Raw genomic sequence first — 7,220 nt, 5'->3', positions numbered from 1 at the left:
ATGATGTGTGAAAATGCACTCTACTTTTTCACTTTTTTTGGAAAGTGCAGAACATTTTGCAGTTGACAGTACCACACTAATGCCTTATGAGGCAAGTAACTATTTTTAAATAGACTTCATCTCTGCTTGTTTGAGATTTGATTGCTGAAACATTTAGAGCAAGAAATGAAGGAATCCAAAATGTGAAATATCAGATATGTATTTGATCCAGTAACTATGTAATCCTGTTCCTGAAGTGGATCAGACTACCTGCAAACATGCTTGCAGTGCACTAGCTATAACTTTACAGTCAGCTGTAGGAAAACGTACTGTAGGCACAGTGCTTTTCCTCCATGGGACTGATGCATGAATGGATCGTGACTTGTGGGTGTATGGCAGAGCAACCTTTTCCTGTGTACAGACTAGACTGGAATGCAGCATTCATATGATAGAACTTACTTTCTTTCCCTCATTCATGATAGGCTGCACTTCAAGCCTTAATCCTGGGGTTTTACTTAAGCAAAATAGTTTTCGTTTTTAGCTGCAAAATGGTTAAATATTGGATACCCAAATCTTGGGTTTTAAGTCACAACACTGGACCCTCAACTCGTGTCCTCTGCAGGTCAAAATAGGGCAATTTTGCTCCCACTAACTGACAGAATAATAGCTAATTCACACTGACCTCACTGAGGCCAGGTGTGGGTCTGAAAAGGCTACAGAAATAGGAAATCCTTTCTTACAAACTGTTACAGGTTCTATTGCATTGCTGTGTCTAGAAAATGAATTTTGTAATACGTATGCAGGGTGAAATCCAACATACAAATACATTGATTAACTGGTGCCTATTCTGGGCTGGGCCTATTTCTCCTAGGAATCTTCTTGTAAAGTTCCTTCAAGGATGTGGAATTTCCCAGTGGATTGATATGAACAGTAATGACTTCTCTTGTTTTATTACGTAGACTGTAAAAGAATAATAGAAACATCCTATACAGTGGCATGATCCCTGGCATATGCTGTGCTTGGGTTTTGTATTTCAAATACATGAAATCTCCATCAGCCCTTTGCAAATCTGGCCTATTGATTGATCCTCCAATAAATGGAAATCAGAGCAACCTACACTGTCCAGGATATATTAAATGAATAGTAATTCAGAGTATTAAATCTGCCCCACTGCAAATTCCCTTTAATAATTGAATTTACCTCCTATTGTGATCAGTGTTGAAAAGAAATAAAATAAAAAAACCCAGATGCATCTGACAGGTTGATTGACAACCAAGGTGCAGTTGCTGTTTATGAGAATTTTGCTCTGGCAACCCAGCCAGGTTTGTTTGTTTAGGTCTGTCTCTCTGCTAGGCTTTTTCCTTGATCCCAAAGGAAAAATCTATTAACAAATAATTCCAAAGATCTGAAAAGTCTTTCTCAAGTCTCTTTGAGGGGCTCTTTAAGAATTTACAAATCTTAACGGGTAGATAATCCTCTAAATCTTTTGGGTTTTTAAAAATCTATAGAACTCTTACTAAAGGGTATGAACGACTTAGCTTTGTGACTAATGCTACTCCTGGAGTCAATCCACAGAGTTTTTGGAACCTCATTGGTACTGGGAATGAGGGTCCCTATGATGATTAAAAAACATTGGGGATGGAAGGTTGGTGCCACAGAAGTCATTGGCAGAGCTCCCCATTGACTCATTCTTGGAGTCTTGCTTGAAAGGATATGTGCATCAATTTCTGTGGTTTGGCCTAACTTAAAGATAAGCCTGAGTCCCCTAGTTCAGAATCAGGATTGCAGCTGGATCTGGACTTCCCAAAAGTTTAGGGACTGGTCCAGAACTGGTGTATTGTTCCACTCTTATCTGAGCCTGGACAATAAAATCTCTTGAGTCATGACACGAGTACTAAAGGGGGTCAGGAAAGAACTCTCACCTAGCTACCACATAGGTGCATAATGTAAGGTTTTTTTCTTTGACTTCCTCCACAGAATATAGGCCATGGCTGAAGGCAGGATACAGATTTGATAAATTCAATAGGACAAATCTGTGTCCCTGCAGAATATCTGATCAAAGCACTTTTTGGCATACTTTCAGGGCCACTTTTCATAGACTTGCTTCAGACTAATTTCAGGTACAAAGCAAGGAATGGAGTACTTCCGGTGCTCCACAAACTGTGGGTAGGAGTTAATTCATGGCAATATATTTAATCTCATGGCATCAGACTAATAAATATAAACACCATGTTTAGCTGCGCCTCAGAATTACAGCTCTCTTGATATGTATCACTTGGCCTCAGAGCTGTTGTGTCTACACAGGGAAGATGCAACACTTAGGCACAACGAAGTAACTAAGATTAGGACTGGGATGAAGGCTTCAACAAATCAATCTGGATGTGGGCCACAGAAAGCATTTTGCAATGGGAAACAAGCAATTTTATCTGACCTCCTTTCATACTGTCACTACCCACTCCCCCAGCCCTGCTAAAACTGTGGTTGGGATATATTTAGATCCTGAGGGCCCCCTCCTTAGACAGCTCTGTCCTTGGCTTTGGCATTTAAAGTCCAAGATGCAATGTTCCAGTGAACTTACCTTATTCAAAATAAGGTGCCAACAGCACCCCACATATGTCACACTACAGTGATCTCCAAAGGCAGATGGATTGAGTCTACAGAGGTGCTAAACTTAAACAGTCAGTTGTGGCTTCCATTTTGATTTGCACCATGATGTGAAAAGGTTTCCTGTTCTCTGGGGCAGGCCAACTAACTCTTTGTCTACACATCTACTGATTGGTGGCTACATGAGTAGCTAACCAGAGTAGTAGACAGTCACCAGTGCAAGAGCTTGCAATTAAAAGGTATGTCTAAACAGCAAGTGGGGGGGAAAAGCACCTGCAGCAACGAGACTCAGAGCCTGGGCCAAGTGACTTGGGCTCGTGCAACAGGGTGAAAAAGAGCAGTGTGGATGTTCAGATGAGAGTGGAGCCTGCCCTCCTCTTGCCCAGGTTCCAGCTTGGGCCCAAAGGTCTACAAAGCTATTTTTAGCCACGTAGCACAAACCCAAGTTAGTTAAGCAACTCCTTATAGTCTCCCCCTCCAAAGAGGGGGACTGGAGGTTTAAAAGAGGTGATTCCTAGACCTTTGCTGTTGAACAGCAAAAAAAAAACAAAGGTGCCTCCCCATAACGAGAACCTGACATGGTCTGCTGGGACCTCAGAGACCAACTTAAACAGTGTGAAGGACATAATTAAATGGAATCCGATGGCCTCAGTTTGTGGTTTTGCTCGTGTGCAATGAGAAGAAGTGGGAGACGGAACCTGGGGTTCTTCTATCACCACTGCATCTTAAACCACATGTTTAACTTAATAAATGCACATTTGTGTCTCGTCAGGTCAGGATGACATAGTCGCTCTGGCCCACTAGGAGGTTTGAAAATTAGATCTCCAGCTGTCCAGCCTTAATTTATAATCAACATACTGAATTGCAAGTGCTGCTGCTTTTGTTCAGTGTGTTTTTTTTTGCCTTTAGCAGCTTTATTTCTATTTAGCAGAGCTGTCCAGAAGCAGGAATTTGTTTCCCCAAAACTTCAACATCCTGAAATTTGGAGGAGGGGGGAGTTGGTTTTATTCACATCCGAATGAAAACCTGAGACTTTCCAGAAAATGAAAATTCAAAAAAAAAAAAATCTTAAATTATCAAATTACTTTGTTTCAATATGGTAAACATTTTTGTTCAATGTTGAAACATTACAAGAAAATACATTAAAATATCAGGACGGATTGTTTTTTAAATCATTGATTCTATTCATGATTTAAATCGGCAAGCAGGAAACATTGATTTAAACTGTTGACTTTAATCTTGTTTTGCATTTTTACTTTTTAGCCATTTTCCTTAAAAAATAAATAAATAAATAAAAGTTGATCTCGTTGGTTAGTATAATTTAGTACTTCTTCCTAACCAGGAGGATATGCTATGTCTTTCCCACTTATTTAAGTAAATATATAGTTTAACATACATTTAATTTGCATTCATAATTCTAATTTTTGTTAGAAAATGCTGAATGATACATGTCTTTACTAGATTATTTACTCCTGATTTGTGTCAAGCTGCATTTGGATGGAAATTGAAATTCAAATAAACGCACAAAGCATTTTAAAATTTTATTTAATTATCTTAAATGTGCTGGATACAGAATGTTTACATAAGAACAGTGTATTTCAAACTGACTGATTAAACAATGGAAGCTTTCTGTATTGCGTGAATTGAATCCTAAACACCTGCATTTCTACCTGTTGGCATCAGCAAAGCTGCCTAAACCCTAAGTAGCTTTTAAGATTTGGGCCTGTGTCCTTCAAGACTTAAGAATTAAGGGCTGCTCTACACTACAGACTTTTTTTTGTCAAACAAAGTCTGCTTTTTGCACCAAAACAGTGGTGTACATACTACAATCCCGCCCCTCTCATACTCCCTCCCTGACTGACCCAACTCCCCTGATTTTTGTAACAAAACTAAAAGCACCTTGATGAGCAAGAGGTGTAGAGCTTTTTGCACTAAACTTTTAGCAATAAAGCATCAGTGTGGACACCGCGCTTGGTTATGTCACAATAAATGGTCTCCAGGAGGCGGCCAAAGCGATCAAAATGGGCATTGTGGGACATCAGTTTGAACTCCTCTGCCCTGGAGCCATCCACCCCTCCCGCTTTAAAGTTCCAGGAATTTTTTAAAATTCCACTTCCTGCTTGGCTGGCATGGAGAGCTCATATTGCATCTTCCCAGCTGACCATGATGGCTCTATGTACCAAATGCTTTCACGCTTGGAGCATACCAGAGCTCCTGGATCTGATCAGCATTTAGGGAGAGGAGGCTGTGCAGTCCCAGCTCTACTCCAGCTGAAGGAACTTTGAGACCTATGGTCAGATTTTCCGTGGCATGGAGGATAAAGGCTATGAATAGGATACATTGTAGGGCCATGCGACAATAAAGGAGCTGAAGCAGGGATACCAAAAGTCTAGGGAGTCAAACCATTGCTCTGGCCATTGCATAGCCAAAGACCTGCTGCTTCTATAAGGATCTGGAATCCATCCTCAGCAGCAACCCCACCTCCATCTCCAAAAAACTCGTAGATAACTCTCTGGGCCCAGAGACAGCAGATACTGGACTCAACCTAGATGAAGTCATGGACGAGTAGGTCAAGTTGGAGGATGATGCAGAGCAAGGAACTGGGTCACTTAGTGATCTGGAGAGTCAAGGCCTCTTCTCAACTCTGGAGGGTTCAAGCGAGTCCCAGCCCTCCAGCTCTGGAGTGCAGGATGCAGGAAAGGGGATGATGCTGTTCTGTTACATGAGGTACAGCTGTCCTTTGCTTTGGTGCATTATACAGCTGATTGAAGGGATAGAAATACACAACAGTAGCTGTGTTTGCATGCTTCCCATCCCCCTGTGCAGCTAGGCAGTGCAGTAGAAAAGAGTGTTAATGCACACCGAGATTTCACCCTCCAGAGTTGAGAAGAGGCCTTGACTCTCCAGATCACTAAACGACCCAGTTCCTTGCTCTGCATCATCCTCCAACTTGACCTACTCTACCACCCCACCACCCTTGCAGCCACTACAGAACTGCTTTCCATGCCCTCCCTAAACTCCACCCACACATTCCTACCAAACTCCTGGCCTGTATCTGTATCCTGTTCACTTAACCCCATAGGTGGGCCACTTCCCGTTATGATTTTCTCCAGTGTTGATAGGGTCACTCATATTTTGTCATCTGTTTTGTATTACTGCACTTGTTTTTGGCCAAAAGTTTGGTATATTTTTTCCTTTTTATTTTCCCTGCCTTCTCTGTGCTACTTGGCGAATTATTTCTGTGTCTGTTCCACTTATGCTCCTCATTTGGATGTGAGTTTGTTCCACTAGCTTTGCACGTGTTTATAGCTCTTGGTAGAGTTAGTGTGGGCTCTCTGAACATTCTCATTTGAGCACCTGCATCTCTAATCCCTACTATGTATTTCAAATTAGTTCATCTCGTAAGATCTGATCATTGTGTAAGTCAACAGTTTTTTGTGCAGTTTGGCAATATACTGATTTGATGTTTCTCCAGAGGCTTAAGTACCCTACTTGAAAAGATGCCTTTCATATGCTGCTACTTCGGTTTAAATGCTTGTGGCGTGCTTAAGACTTTACATTGGCCCTTCTGTTATTCTGCTGACCTATCCAGATGCTGTTGGAACATGTGGCAGCTTTTGCCATTACTACTAAAAGTGTGGCTACTCCTATTGTTTTCCTTTTTATCCAGCTGTTTTGCAATTTCACTGCTTTCCCATTGCGATCCAAATACTAAACACAGCCTCTTTCATGGCCATCTGCTCAGGGACAGCAGTCGTCTATGTGTTAGAGTTCCTGCCCTCCAAATACTCTGTTTCTGATTTTTCAGGTACCTGTAGGAGCCCACTCACTGCTTACACCTGTTCTGTGTACGTACACACACACACACACACACACACACACACACAGAGCGAACGAAGACAGTGCAACATTCACACTTTATTCCTTCCCCCATATATATATGATCCCCTCTCATAAAGCATTCCCCAGCGTGCTCAAATTCCTATCCATAATCATATTACAGTGCCTCTATTGGGAAGTTACTTATAATATCTCCAAATGCAGTAATCACCGAGGGGCACACAACCCTCCGCCCCATGGTGGGAGCAGCTAGTACAGCCAGAGACCCTATAGTAAAATGCCAATGTTTACAGCAGAAGGAAGCTGTAAGGATTCTAAAGACATCTCCTTCATTTATAAGGCACTGATCTTCTTCAAAGAGCTTTCAGCCACAACTCAAAAGCAAACTGCTGCTGAAATACTGTGTCCAGGTCTGGTGGCCAGAGTGCAAGAGGATGTTGATAAATTGGAGAGGGCTTAGAGAAGGGCCACAAGAATGATTAAGTTAGAAAACATGCCTCACAGTGATTGACACAAGGAGCTCGATCTATTTATCTTAACCATCTCTTTGTTAAGGGGTGACTTGATTATAGTCTAGAAGTACCTACATGAGCATAGATTTGATAGTGAGCTCTTCACTCTAGCAGAGAAAAGTATAACCCCATCCAATGGCTGGAAGATGACGCTAGACAAATTCAGTCGGGAAACAAAGTGCACATTTTAAACAGTGAGAATAATGAATCATAGGAACCATTTTCCAAGGTTTATGCTGGGTTCTTTCCATCACTGTCAATTTTTCAGTCAAGAAGGGCTGTTTT

The sequence above is a fragment of the Emydura macquarii genome, unplaced genomic scaffold (assembly GCF_026122565.2).
Source record: "Emydura macquarii macquarii isolate MOO-44397 ecotype Brisbane River unplaced genomic scaffold, CSIRO-AGI_Emac_v2 contig_3692, whole genome shotgun sequence".
Taxonomy (NCBI): domain Eukaryota; kingdom Metazoa; phylum Chordata; order Testudines; family Chelidae; genus Emydura; species Emydura macquarii.
The sequence above is the reverse complement of the archived record's forward strand: the minus strand, read 5'-3'. Positions refer to the sequence as shown.